Source organism: Sminthopsis crassicaudata, chromosome 3 (genome assembly GCF_048593235.1).
Source record: "Sminthopsis crassicaudata isolate SCR6 chromosome 3, ASM4859323v1, whole genome shotgun sequence".
Lineage (NCBI taxonomy): Eukaryota > Metazoa > Chordata > Mammalia > Dasyuromorphia > Dasyuridae > Sminthopsis > Sminthopsis crassicaudata.
Window position 1 is genome coordinate 502,196,173 of NC_133619.1, and position 15,317 is coordinate 502,211,489.

Here is a 15,317-nt window from a genome sequence, read left to right on the forward strand (position 1 = left end):
TCAACTCCCAAAGTAAGTAGTTAAGCAAAGTTGAAATAGTGTCTATACAACCTCCCAAGCTAGACATCCCATTGTACTAAATGACAGCAAAAAAAAAAAAAACAAAACAAAACAAAAAAAAAACACACACACACACTCAAAATATAGACATTTAGTGCTAACACACATTATTTGTCCACAGAAGGCTAATTATTTAGTCTTGCATGGTCTTCTGGGCAAACAAATTAGCTACTTCTTTATGAGGCAAACTGTACAAAACTAGCTTTGAATTACTTAAGTAGCAAGGTTGCAATTGTAGGTATATGTAGGCTGTATTTTAGATTTATTACTAAATCACATAACTTACTCCTAAATCAATCAACTTCTTCCATTAGATGTGATAATCATACTTCAATCTTCTATTAAGTACAAAAATGTCACCTCTCATTAGAGATCTGGGGAAACATTTTGACAAAATAAATATTTAATCTTTAGGATAGAAAATAGAGTTCTCTTAAAGAGGAAAAAGTACCAGACTCATAAGACCTGAGTTCAAGTTCTAGGTCCAAAATCTCTTAGCACAGTGACCATGGGCCGCTAAGATCATTTTTCTGATTCTTTAGATAATAAAGATAATATTTGTACCATCTTCCCCTCCTCTTCAATTATTCTGGGAAACAATATGAATTTATGCAGTAAATGTGACTAAAACCTCCTTTTCATTTTACTCAGAGAACCTACTATCTAGCACATACTTTAAGAAGAAAAGGATTGAAAGAAAGGTCCTATATTCCAAAATACTCAGAGCACTTTTTATGGTAGGAAAAAAACCCTTAAAACAAAGTAAGTGTTTATTGATTGAAAAATGGCTAAATAAATTGTGGTACATGAACATAATGGAATTACTATATCATAAGAAATAAACAAGAAGGCATGGGAACTCATGAAAAGTGAAGTAAGTTGAATCAGGAAAAATATATACATAATGACTAGAGATGTGAGAATGCACTTCCTTTTCTTCATTATAGAAGGAGGAGACTATATAGTGGAACATAGTGCATACTTGACTAATTGGTCAGTGATTTTTGCTGAACTGCTTTTTATCTCTCTCTTTTTTTTATTCTTTGTCATAAGGGATGCATGCCAGTGCTTCTCTGGATTTGGGATAAAGTTATATTGGAAAATGAAGGTGAATTAAAAACAAGAGATCAATGAAAACAAATTAAAATAAAAGTTCAAAAAATGTGCTCTCTCTACCTTACAGGGTCTTTGTGAAGAATTCACTTTATAAACTCTAATTTTAAAGTATGTTATATATTATAAATATAAATGGTATACATAAAATAGGGATAGCATGGTTGGTAAAGTAGATAGAGTACAGTGAAGAGTCATGAAGACACTGCTTTCTGAGTTCAAATCTGGCCTCAGACACTAGCTGTATGACCCTGAGCAAGTCATTTAATCCTATTTATCTCAGGTCTTCAACTTTTTAAATGAACTGGAAAAGAAAATTGAAAACCACTTTGCCAAGAAAACCCCAAATGGGGTCATGAAGAATCAGATATGACTGAAGGACTAAATAATATAGACAATATTATCTTCATCTCAGATACACTGACAACCCCAAAACTAACAGAATAACACACCTACACACAAGGATGCAAGATGAGGAAGAGGGAAGAAAGAAGATTTAAAGAGTTAAAATAGAAAAAAGAAATCCCTCATCTTCATGGCATCCTCATGGTGCCACTGAAACCATTAATTTCCACTTTTCCTGATAGAGTTCAACCTCTTTCTGTAGCTCCTGCGATAGATACTTTGAAACGAAGGGAACTTCAAGTTTCAGGGAAGGCCCTTTCTCTTGCCTTTATTTCCAACTTTGAAAAGGATCTTTCCTTTTCTCCTCCAACCCTGCTGCCAGCCACAGGAAGAACCCTGATAGAGTTCTTAACCTTTTCCCTGTTTACATCCTTGGCTTTGTCAAAGAATTTGTTATGAACAATACCTTTAACCTTTAACTTCCCAAATTTAATGATAACTGTATTAGGATAGTGATGAGATCTACCTTAGGGAAGGTCCTGACAAGATAGTCTGGAAGTCAACAGGAAGTATCAATTTTCTATCTTAGTGCCATGAATGGATTCGCCAAACAAGGGTTTCTCCTCAGAGAAATCCAATGCCAAAGCCAAATGCTAAGTAATTCCCCCCATTAACAGACTCCAGGGAAGGCTGGGGGAATCCCACCAAGCTGTTTGGCTCTCCCCCAGAATGGTAATTGACAAGTGAAGGATAGCTTCCCTAGGGGACAGCTTCCTGCCATGTGTCTGGCTTTTTCCTACCAGAGCTGGGAAAGAGAGACCAGAAGTCCTAACTTCCATTTTATAATAGAGTCAGAGGCCATATCCAGAGCTTTCAAATAAGGGCTTTTTGAGTTCCCAGATCCCTCAGGATTCCTATAACTCTAAACTTCTGAGTCCTTGGGGCAGGAAATTCTCCCCAGAGCTGCTTTCAACTCCCACAACCTGGACACATACCAGCCCTTAAAGGAGAGCTGAGGGATCATGTCCCAACCATGAAGAAATGACTCACCAGACCAAAGAATCCAAGTGAACATGCCAAAAAGGAGGAGACCTCCAGATCTGGAGGAGGAAACCTCCTTCAAAAGACCCAGTGGACTCCTTTCTCCTTCTTGAATTTTAGAAGCAGAATGGATCTTAGATGTCCTCTAATACAACTTATTCATTTCTATAATTGAGGATACTGTGGCTCAGACAGGTTACATGACTTGCCCAAAGGCACACATAGTTAATGGCAGTGCTTTTTCTATTGCATCATGCAATATTTATCGAAATCCTATCCATCTTTTAGGGCACAGCTCAAATTCCATCTCTTCCTTGATGCCTTCACTGCTGCAGCCCACAGTGATGTCTCTGTGTCTCCCTCTCTCTGTTTTTCCTTCTCTGTTTCTCTCTGGTTTTGTCTCTCTCTTTCTGCCTCTGCCTTCCTACCTATCTGCCTATCTGTCTGTCAGGACCCAAAGAGAAGTCACAAGGAATAATGTGAAAAATACTAGATTTGAATCCAGGGCCTGCTCCTTATTAGTTATGTGGCCTTAGACAAGTTACTTTATCTTGCTGAGATTTACCTTTACCCTTTATAAAATGACAAGATGATCTCTGTAGTCCTTTCCAGCTTTCGTGATATGAAGTTAAATCCTTAATTATTCTCTATTCATTTCAAACTGTAAACTACTTGAAAGCAGAGACATCATTTTCACTTGTGTTTTCTATTCTGCCCAATCCCCAACACAGCACAGAATGTCCAATAAATACATGTTGACCAATAGGTACTTTTTGGACTCATTTTTCAAGTATGACTAAGTTCTCTTAGACTCTCTAAGAATCTAAGAGCTCTCTGGATTCTCTGAGCCTCTACTTCCCCCTCTCTAACTTGAAGCAAACAGGATATTCTTCCTTCTGAGCAAGTTCAGAGATGATCTCAGAGGAGATTATTTCAAACACAACACAAATAATAAATTCCATTTGTAACAATGGCAAATGGTCATTCAGCCTTCATCTTGAGGGGGGGCTCAGAAACCTGGAGGCACCCATTCCAATCTGAAATAATTTTAATTGTTAAGAAATTTGTCAAGACACTCCTAGAGATAACATTCCCCCCCAGAATTATTAATTACCTTAATTCCAGTTCTATTGGTAAACCACTAATCAATAAATAATGGGAAAGTAGAATGTCTGGATCATACCCCTTGCCTTTGAGGAAAATAGAGGCTCAGAGAATCTAGAGGGCTTCATGCTGAAAAAAAAGAGAACTTAGCCATACTTGAAAAATAAGTCCACAACTCATGAAGGACAACCATGATCTTTTGCTAAATGATTTTCATTTAATATCACTGACAGAAACAGAATGGACCATAGTTTTGATTATGTTATCCTTTAAAAAACACTTAATTTGAGAATTCCCAATTAGTTGATTTTAAAGCTCAATCTAGTTGGTTATGGGTTCAACCTACCTCCATTGTTCAAAAGAAGTCATTACCCCCAATATCCCCAATTCTGTCACCACTTTGTTTTTTGTGATATGATCCATTAATTATACCAGTCCCTCTCTAACTTCATAGAAATCAAAAGTAAATCCTCCTTTTGATAAGGTCATAGAGCCCTCACTTAATGGTCTAGTTACTGATTTTTCTTCTTTGTAGAGAAGAAAAATAATTTCAACTAATTCATACAAAGGAGTAGGAAGGAGAAGGAGGAGGATAAAGCACCTAGAAAAGCTTTCTGAGATCAGGAGAATAACTTTTCACTTAATAATAGGTATTGATTTAGAAGTCAGGGGACCTGAATTTGAATTCCAATTCTTCCATTTATTAAAATGTGAGCCTCTGTTTTTCCATGTTCAAAATGGGGATATTAATACTTGCATTAACCTTATAGGGTTGGTACAAACTTTAATATGAACTACTTTCAGTTATTACTTGAGCCATACAAAACTGAGGAAATGTTCATCTTTAATAAAAAGTAAGTGTAACCTTCCGAATACAATTCTTCCTTTGCAACAATAACAACAACAAAATTCGGTTCTGCACATATATATTGTACCTAGGATATACTATAAGATATTTAATATGTATGGGAATGCCTGCCATCTAGGGGAGGGGGTGGAGGGAAGGAGGAGAAAAATTTGGAACAGAAGGGAGTACAAGGGATAATGTTGTAAAAAAAAAATTACCTATGCATATGTACTGTCAAAAATGTTATAATTATAAAATTAATTTTAAAAATCATTAAAAAAGCAAATATAGGCTTGTTTTGAGAAATGTCTGAAAGATCATTTGATTTCTGATTCTAAAGGTTTAGCACAGTGCTGATCTGGGAAGAAGAGACTTTCAAAGAGTTTGTTGAAAGCCAACTTCCCTCTCATCCCAACCACTACCCTCTCTCATAAGAAGCCTTGAATTATATTGGCAGTCAATTGATCTTGGCAGAACTTAGCTACCAATAAACTCTTTCAGCTTTGATAAGAGCTCCTCAGTTTGAGTAAACTACATGTCTATGTAACAAATGAACCAGTAAAGTTAAAATTATGGAACCTGAGAGTTGAGACATCATCCTGTCCAATGATTACATTTTACAAATGAAGTGACATCTAATTGCAAACATTTATTATTAATGAAAAATTGTTCATATCCGTAAAGAATTTTAAAGTTTAGGAAGGACTTTTCTCATAACAATTCTATGAGATAGGCAGGATTAGGATTATTGGTTCCATTTTACAGATCAAGAAAGTACACCACCAAATTTGAATGATTTGTCCATAGTCGTAAAGCTGATCCAGGACTTGAACTTGTTCTCTTGACTCTAATTCCAATGTTCTTTTCATTACATCATGTAGCGAGTATGCTGACATCAAATTCCCTTCACAGTAGCCGATGAAGGTGATGGGCCAAGAGTGTGAATGATAGTTTTTGTTCTTTGAACTTAGCTACAACAAAAGGGGAGTAGTAGCAAAATCCAAGAAGGATTGGGGATGGTCCCAGTAAGACTGTCGGGGATTTCTTCACAAGGTAGCTCTAACAACCTTTTAGTCACACTTATATATGCTAAGTCACTGGTATGGGTTCCAAGAATTTGATTTAACCAATATGCCTTCAAATACAAAAGGAACCCATTCATTTAATAAGCATTTATTAAATTCCTGGGTACCAGACTCTGTGATAAGCATTGTTTAGTAAACAAGAATGCAAAGAAGGAAATCCCATACACTGTAGGACCTATGGGATAACAAACTTAGATTTGCTGGTTACTTAAAGTTTACAAAGCACTTTTGTCACAACACCCATTATCTGTTCTCTCCCCTAATTAGAATGGGAACAAAGGCTATCTCAATTTTCTATTTGTATACCCATTACATACATAACACAATGCTTAACCCATACCAAACTCCCAATAAATACTTTTCCATTTCATTTTGTAGATGAGAAAACAGGGGAGAGAGATTAAGTGGCCTTGCTTGCTTGTGTTTATGCAACTATAAAGTAGAAGAACCAGGTTTCCTTGCTCTAAATCCAGAGTTCTTTACTCTTCAAGAATTGCTGAGGTTGCAGGGGAAAAAGAGAAGCAAAGAAAAATGAATTCATTTAATAAAAACACTGCTTTGTTTTACTTTGTCCCCTATTAAACTCTGGTAATCTCAACTAGTACAAAAGGCTAATCTCATTTTCAACTCTCCCTCCTACCCATTCTTCCTATCCACAGTATCATTCCTCTCCTTTAAAATTGTTCAAGACCTACCTCCAATACTTAACATAGTACCTAGTACAGAGGCACTCTCTTAATAAATGCTTGTTGACTCCAGAAAGCCCATGCTGATGAAACCCAGTCAATTATGGTTACTCCATTACTCTGTACTTCCCTTCCTACTGCTTAGACACAATACAATTGTTTGCACTTTTTAAAAGTGAACTTATATCTTCTTCATATGAAAAATGCACTGGCTTAGTAACCAAAGGCCCCAGGTTTAAATCTGGGCTTTTACTATTGATATGACCCTGTGCAAATCACTCTGGGTTTGTTTTATTATCTGCAAAATGAAGTATGAACTAGACAATGGTTCTCAAAGTATGGTCCAGAAAATCTTGGGTGGCTCTGAGACTCTTTCAAATGGTCTATAAGTTTAAAACTAGTTTTTTCTAATATAATAAATATAATCCATAAAACAAAAAATTTTGGGCAGATCCTTAATCATTTTTAGTAGTATAAAGGGACATTGAGAACAAAAGTTTGAGGACCACTGAACTAGATGACTCCTATGGTCCTTTCCAATTCCATAACTAGGAAATTGTGGTTTTGTACATCTGGTTTGCCCACTTGAGATTTTCTTCCTTTTTCTTTACTGAAGCGCCTATATCGGCATTTATTGGGCTGCAAAGTACAGTGTTCCTTTTTGACAATAGAGATGAACTGGGAAAGAATCAAAACCAGGGCAGTGACAGATAGAAAGAAGAGAAGCTAAGAACCTGGATGGATAATATAAGAACTACCATCTAGGATGACCAAAACCAAATTTATCAGAATCAGACTCTGAATTGGAAGGGACTTCAGCAATGAGACAAAGTCCATCAGTGAGGGCATACAAAGGCTCATAACATTAAGAGGCAAAGTTCACAGGAATTCTGGCCACTAATGCTCCTTCTCCACACCCAGAAAAGCAGAAGTATGCTCAAGTTCTCCTCACAGGTCACCTGAAAAATGCTGATTGTCCTCAAGGGAAATCATTCCAGATGGAAAGTTGACTGGAGGAAGGGATTTGCCAGAAATGGAATGGGGGAGGTTGAGTAGGGTGTGTGTGTGATTGGGGCCAGGAGAATTTGGAAAGAGAAAAGATACTACTGAGGTGGTAACAAAGCATTCCCATTGCACAGTGACCCACTGATTTTTACCCCATGTTCCCAGTGACCTGGATTTGGCACAGGCAGGGCCTTCCTCTGACATTGGTCACTGGCACTGCTTCTGCTGAGCTGTGTTGCAACTGGTCATGTTAATGTTAAATAGCAAAATTAACCGTTACTACCATCACCCAATCTGGCCCCATCCAAACCCCCTCGAGTCTGGTCAGGGCGCCGGGGCCAGCTGCTTTTCCCCACATTCCAGCCAAAAATAATACCAGAATGGAGCTGTTTGGTGGAGACTTAATCTAATCTTCATTGCTTCAGTTTTAAAATATCCTGCCCGGTTTAGGGTTTCTGATTACACACAGGGATGTGTTTTTAGTGAGATGGGTCTTAGCAGAAACGTCCTTCTTGTAATTAGAAACCCAGGCAAGGCAGCCCTGCTGTGCAGCATCCAAGCCAAACACCAGATCCCCCAGAAGACAACACGTTTGCAACAAACTCTTCCCAGACCCTATTTGTTGGCATTCTTGGTTCTCCTAACTCATGGAGATTCTGAAGTCTTAGAAAAGTTTCACCAAAAGTATCACATCTTCCAAATTATGAATTTCTCTAAGAGGGCAGACTGCTGCCCCTCCCTTTTTACAAATTTCAAAATGGAGCCAAAAATGATAGCAAGAAAGTTGGAAAAGTACATAGGAAATCCTTCCCCCTCCCCCTGAAAGATATGAAGGGCAAACAAAATGTTGAGTTACAATGGACTCTACCTAATTCACAATGCAAGAGCTTCAAAAAAACAAACGCATTTCTAATATAGTACCACAAAATATTTGAATAAACCCAGTTGATTTCTCAGATATTTTGGTCAAGAACCTACTTTCCTTTGTGAGAATAAATTATCTCATAAGTGAGGTTCAGAGAACAGACCTCTCTCCACTCAGGTATCCCATCCAGTGTCACACACAGCTTCTTTCAAAGGAACATCAAGCATCTCAGACTAGATTCTATGCATTCTTAACCTTCTTTGTGTCATGGATCCCTTTGGCAGTCTGATGAAGCCAAAAATGTCTTTAAATATTTTTATTTTTAAAATATTTTTTAAAATAAGTTCATAGAACCCAGGTTAAAAAAATCCCTCAATTAGGAGAGTCTTTGCTTCTCTGAAAATGAGTTGGATGATATGTTAATTAAGCATGTGACAATATTAAAAAGAACATAGAGCCGGAAGAGACTTCTGAAATCCAGTCAGCTCATTTTACAGATGAGAAAGCTGAGGTTCATAAATGACATGACTTGTCTAAGGTCACAGAAATAGTACTCGGCAAAACAGCTCCTAAATTCAGTTTTCACTATATCAGGTACAAAGGGAACCTAGGAGATAAGCATCTCAGTTCTACCTTGATTGCCTCTTTTGAAAGCCAATGAGTGGTTTTCAGATCCTCAGATGCAAAGGAAAGCATTTCAGTTCTTTCATCAAAGTATAAAAATACTCCTTAAAATCCCAGGGAAGGAAGTTTAGCAAATCCAGAAAGAAAACACACATACCAATTAATGTAGCTGGTCAGCTCAAACATTTGCTCCCATTTCTTTTATTAGTTAAAATGGATACAATGTTGTTTGGGGACAAAGCATCCCCTTCTATGTTTCTCAGCAAGTCCTCACAACAACCCTGTGAGGTAGGTATATGGAATTCATCCCACTTTACCAATGAAAAATCTGCCCAGAATTATGCATCCTGGTAGGCTCCCATTTCATTTAAAACTCCCATTTTTCACACTTTCATTATAAACAAAATTCACCTCCCATGTACCCAGCTTGTCTCCTCTGATCATCTCCATCCCCTATCATTCCTTCCCAAAGCCACCAAACCTTATCAGATATTTGTTTTAATTAAATTAATGAATCTCAGTTACAACACAATTTGGTAGCACAACTTGGATAGAGAGATAGGCTTTTAGTGCCTCCCTAAAAAGTCAACTTTTCAATATCAATCTTCATTAAATCATGGATTTCATAGGAAGTGTTTGTATAAACCACAGCATGTTTGCCAAAAGGTAGGGCAAGAGCAACTTCTGATGATTCCATTTTCCAAAACTTTTTTTCACTTTTCTTCCTTTTTTTTTCTTCTTCCTTTAATCTATGCCCCCCCATACTTTGCTCTGAATTTCATTTGATCCAGACACTTTTCTTCACATCCCCTCCATCGTCACCTCTAACAATTGCATCACACATTTATATATATATATATCTTACAGAACAGCCGTCCTTGTGAGGCACAGCTTAGGAAACAGGAAAACTCAAGAAACTGCTTCTCACTTTCCTCAATTTCATATACCCCCTCCCCCCACAAAAGACACCCTGGATTAAAAAAAAAAGAAACAATGGACAGAAATTGGGGGCCATTTGGCCCCCAAAGATGGAGGTGAGAGTTCAATAAATGGCTGGGAAATTTAGAAACATTTTGGAAACCTTGACTCCTAGCAACTTTGTGCTTATATTAAACTGCAAGCATTTTTTAAAAAAATCTAATTTGTCCTTGTTCTGTTGCTGTTACTTGGGGCATTTCATTCACACTGAGAAAACCAAATTGATCCATTTGTTTTTGGTCATAAAGCAAGTTGAAAGTGATGGCCCTTTAAAATGAGTAATTCTGCTTTCTAGGCATGTATTAGTTTCTAATGAGTTACAGCACCAGGTTGAAGATGGACACTGTAGAAAAAAAATGTTAACATATAATCGGGCACACCCATAAACATCAAGGCCAAGGGAGAAGTATGTTTCCAGTTAAGTTAGAACTTCATGAATTCAGGATTCTCCATTCGCAAGACAGTAATTCTCCTTATTTCATCACTAACTTACTTCAAATGTGTTTATACAATTTATTGCTACTGAACTTCCAGGCAACTGGTGTAGAGTTAATGAAACCCAGCTTGGAGAAGCTTTGAGCTTTAAACAAGTAACCACAGTTTAAATGGTTATGACATGCGGTCAAAGCCACAGCCCAGCCGGCTGCAGTTTCTGTGTTAGGAGCTAGTCAAAAAACTTGTAATCTCGCCTTTTGTGCCAGCTAAACAGAAAAAGGAAAAATAGCTCAAAATCAGTCTACCATAGTCTTTCCCTTTTTTTCCTGCATGTTATTTTAAATATAATCACCTTTCCAAAGTGATAGATTTTCCTCCCTAAACCCAATTCCCCAAGTCAGTGTTTTAAGGGGTCCTTTGAATTATTTAGAAATATTGTTTGAAATAAGTTTGGATTTTGAAGAAAAATAATGTCAGGCACTGCAACTACCCTCGGAAAAAAACAATCCCAGCTAACATTTTAAAATATGTCTTAGAGAAATCCCTTATTCTATTCACAGAGGTATATAAAAGAGGTATATCCATAAGTCTTCTTGTTCACTTAAAAACTGACTTTTATTCTAATCTTTGCTGTCCACTGGAGTCATCCTTCTCCTTTTCTCTTACTCCCCCCCCCCTTACCCTTTCACTCTGTCTTTAATCTCCTTCTATTTCTGAGCTCCAGTAAACTCCCTCTTGTTAAAAAGAAACATTTTGGGAAGGGTAAAAGGTAGGCACTGGACTCTGCCACTGCAACACAATAAAAACCTCCTTTCAAAGCCGCACTTTCATTAACTTAAAGCAATCTATAGACTTAAAAGCAGAGAGCAGTAAACTCTCAGAAAGGATCATAAAACAGCCAGGCTCAAGTTGGGTACACTTCAGTGCAATTTGCACGATGCATTTTACTGCTGAGAGGTGGTTGGGCTGATCTCCTTTAACCCTCTGCCCCTTATTCTGAAGCAAACTTTTCTTTCTCTCCCCTTGCATTCCTTTCTCGAGCACAATGGATAAACAGTGACTGGGGGACCCTCCTGGGGTCATGTCTCCCTCCCCCTAGTGCCCCTCTCGGCGGGAGAGTACGCATACACATTCCAGGCCAAGAAAACAACAGGAGAGAGAGCCCCCCCAAGTCTAGCCCAACCTCCTGCTTCTACTCATTGATCCCCAGGCTGCCTGCGGAGTTCTCTGGCTGGTTTGGAAATGGAGGGAGAGCCAGATTTCGAGTTTTGAATTTAATTTCAAAGAATATTTCATGTCACCCCCCCCCCACACACACACAGATACTTTTCGCTTCTTCTGGATCTAGGGAATCTCTGCACCTCCTTACCCTAGGGTTCTATAGAGAGAAGAGGGGAGGAGAATGGAGTTAGAGCGACTAATAGGACTTCTCCACTCCAAAGGTTCTGAGGGTTGAATCCACTGCTCAATTCGGCGGGATGGACATCTTGGGTATTTTATGCTCAAAAACTATTATTTCAGATTTAGAAAGCTAACTTTAAATGACTTAAACCTGCCCCAAATTCGAAATTCTCTCAAATTCAATGAACTGGAAAATATGAAATTATAAAAAGTCAACAGTAACTCTCCTGCAGTGACTCAATAGGAGGCTCCACAGATTTTTGTGGGATTGAATTGTTGTACCAGCCCTCCCACCCAAAACGGAGTGGCTCAGGATTACCGGGTTGGGTTAGGCAGGGGGAGGGGAAGAAAAGGAGAAGGGATAGAAGAAAATCTGCCCGATGAGAACAGAGCTCTCAAAGAGGATGGCTGTTCTGGGATGAGGAACAATTATCGAAAAGAAAGCTTCTGGCATCTAGTATTCCCATCCAGATTCAGAGTCCAACGTTTCGACCGCAGTTTCGGAATTAGCCCTGCAGCCCTATCAAACGTACGGATCACAAGTCCCGTATCCCACCCGCACATTAGCACCGCATCTACAGTCTTCCTAACCCCAGTCCTGGCTCCCAGAAGGTACCAAAGCGGCCCATGCCCCTAACACACCCTTATTGTTGACCCAGAATCCTGTCACTGCGTATGCAGAAAAGCGCTTCGGCGACTAGGTTCCGGCCAGCAGTCCTCTGCCGTGAGAATCTGTCTCTTTCTAATTTACCCCTAAACTCTTCGCAACCCAGAGCTCTGGACCTAGGCCAGTCCTATTCTGCTTCCCTCACAGTCTGAGTTCCCCGCCCCAACCCCGGAATCCTTAAGTCCCCAAATCTCCTTGCCGGACTCAAGGATGCTGTGTGGAACCGAGATCAGGGCGAAGAACAACCAGAAACATGGATTCCTCAGCTATGGGGCACGAGCAACTACTTTCATCATTTCTCAAAAATGCTTTCTCTGCCCACACCTAAGGGAAAGGAGACTCAGCTGACTGTCTCAAATTACCTACCCAAAGGGCAATTTCCAGTTTCAAACCCAGAATCAGCCTTGATCCTGTCTCCACATCTTAAATTCAGACCAAGTCTTCCTCCGACTCCGATTCAAAATGTGTGCAACACCCAAATCTAAATTCAGCCCCAGACTTCCAACTCCAATCTGGTATGCGTTTTCAATCTTTCCACCCCTATCCCAATCTCCAACTTTGGCCTAGGTTCTACCATTTCAATTCCTATGAAATCATGGTCTTTTAAGCGTAATCTTACATTCAGTTCCAGTCCTACAATAAACCCATCCTGGCACTCTAATTCTTTATCGAAGCTGGTTCGATACCCCAACTTCCAGTCCTGATCTTCCTCCTGTCTGGGAAGTGCCTCCCTCAGTCTCGGCTGCCGTGCCCCTTCGAGAAGAGCAGGCTAGTTTGGCTCCTATCTCCACAGGGACGGGAGGTTGCTATGTCTAGCCCAGAGGGAGCGCAAACTTTGCGCAATGGACTGGAAAGGGACCCAGAACCCCACTCCCGGCGCTGCTGCCCCCTGAGACAACCCCCCTCCTTACCCTGGGGTCACGAGGGCATTGGCCCCCAGTCTTCCCTCCCTCACAGGCGTGCAGACCCCTTTCCCTCTTTAGAGAGCCTTCCCCGTAATTTCGGGGAGCCTTCGACATCACGGATCCAGCTTCTCCCTGGTCCAGAGACTGCCGCTTCTTAGAGCCTAGTTTTCTTGCCTCACACAGCGTTGATCCCCTAGTCTGACGAACATCTAGCCCTTCTTCCCTTCCCAGCCTCCTACCCCTGACCCTGATACAGATCTCTATCCCCTTCATTTCTTCCCCTGTTTCTAGGATCCAACCCCGAAACACCTCGGGTTGCTAGACTCCGAGAGCCCGGCCCGAATCTTCTCCCAGTCATGCAGCCGAAGCGAAACCCCGCCTGGTTGAGCCGAGTAAACGCCGGCCCGAGACGCTCCCCCCAAGCTCGGAGAACGCCAGTGCAGGGCCGGACCACGGCGCGGAAGGCTGGAAGGCTGAACCCAGAGCCGCCTCCACCCGGTTCCCCAGACTCCAGCACGACTCCCAATTGTCCGACACAATCCCCTAAAGCCCCGGATCCTCAACTCCTGGCCCTTGGCTCTAAAATGCCAGCTTGCCCGCCCACCCCCCTCAGTTGTCCTTAAAGTGACGCTCCACCCACCCCGCCAGGCTCCTCGAACCCTGGGACAATGCATTCGGGGGGCAAGCGGCCCCGAACAGCCGAGGCTGAGGCAGTAGCGGCTGCTGCGGCGCCCCAAAAGCAAGCTTAGCCCGGCCCGATGCACGGTGCAGGGAGCGCGGTTCCTAGCCACCTCCTTCCCCCGCAGCCTCGCCACGGTTCCGCGTTGTCTAGCTCGTCTCAGTCCTTCCCCTTGCTTCTCTCCTCTCTCCACGCTCTCCTTGTCTCTCCCTTCTCCGCTCCCAGCTTCCCTCCTCCCCACTGCCTGCCTCGCTCTCTCCTCCCTGCTTCCTCCCTCTCTCCCTCTCTCCTCCTTGCCCTGTCGCAATGAATAATACTCTGGCTTGGGGACTGGAATAAAACACACGCGCTCTGAGGCAGCCGCCCGCAGCAGCAGCAGCAGCAGCCGCCGCCTGCAAAAGCGTCTCTGACATGGAAATGAATGACAGCTTACCTGATGCCAATCTTCATCAGACTGACACCGGCGTGACAACACAGCCTATACTTCCCAGCACTGCTCTGGACGTCAGCAGCACAGGGACCCGCCCCCTGGAGCCCCCCCCCCTCACACACACCTCCCCTATCCCCACTCCCCCTTCTCTTCCCACCCCCCATCACCCCCACCCACTCCAGGCCCCAGCAGCATCCAAATAAGAGGAGTCGCCAGGGTGTCTCCCTCTACTGGAAGCTTTTCGGAGACCAGATTGACTATTGCTTGCTCTTTCCTGTCTCTACCAAGGAAGGCAGGGACAGTGTTTTAGAAAAAGAACATTTGCGGGCTCGGAGAGATCTAGGTGAATTAGGAGATCTAGGAGTCTAAGGACCTCCATTCAAACCTCTCATTTACATTTTACCACCTCCTACACCCCACTCCCCTCGCCCTCCCCGCCCCTACTCGATTCCCCACCCCCTGCACTTTTGGATTCTTAGAAGTAAAAAGTTGAGACAGAGCTCCCATGAAACCTCGGAGGGGATTGGGCAGTTTGTAAATTTTTCCATGGACCCTAGGAAAAGAACTGCACGGAAAATCACAAAACTCAGCGCAGACTAGAAATCCTCCCCATCCTTCATTCCTCCTTGCTTGGCCTAATTTTTATGATTACATTTGAATAATTCTCATTACCCTAGCCCCATAAAAGGTGTTCAGGTGATACACTGGTTAGTTATTCTGACATTCAAGATTTCTTTCTTGGGGGAGGGTGAAGACATATGTAGATTCACCCTGTTGGGGATGGGGAAGGAGGGAGATGCATAAAAGCTTTTGGAGACTTTGCAGATGATTCAGCTCTTTGAAAATGTATGCAAAGCTTGTTCATCAGCTACTGCTATTTTCATTATATATATATAAAAAGTCTTCAGTAAACTATTTGAGTCCAGATGATAAGAAGTGTTGCCATTGGCAGGTTGTTTCAAGATGGATCTCACAGGAAGACTACAACACAAAGAGGAATTTGGCCCCTCAAATACCTGTTATTGGACAGATAAATGAGCACATACA

The 15,317-nt window shown here is 41.3% G+C and overlaps 1 protein-coding gene across 2 annotated transcripts in view; it reads right to left on the minus strand.

Annotated features, from left to right (window-relative positions):
• PKNOX2 (PBX/knotted 1 homeobox 2) overlaps positions 1-14,344 on the minus strand; it is a 346,585-nt gene extending 332,241 nt beyond the window's left edge. For both annotated transcript variants that reach the window (XM_074303895.1, XM_074303894.1), the window contains exon 1: positions 14,274-14,344. The gene's annotated coding sequence lies outside the window, so the exon portion shown is untranslated. The remainder of the gene's footprint in view (positions 1-14,273) is intronic.
• Positions 14,345-15,317: the final 973 nt, after the last annotated feature.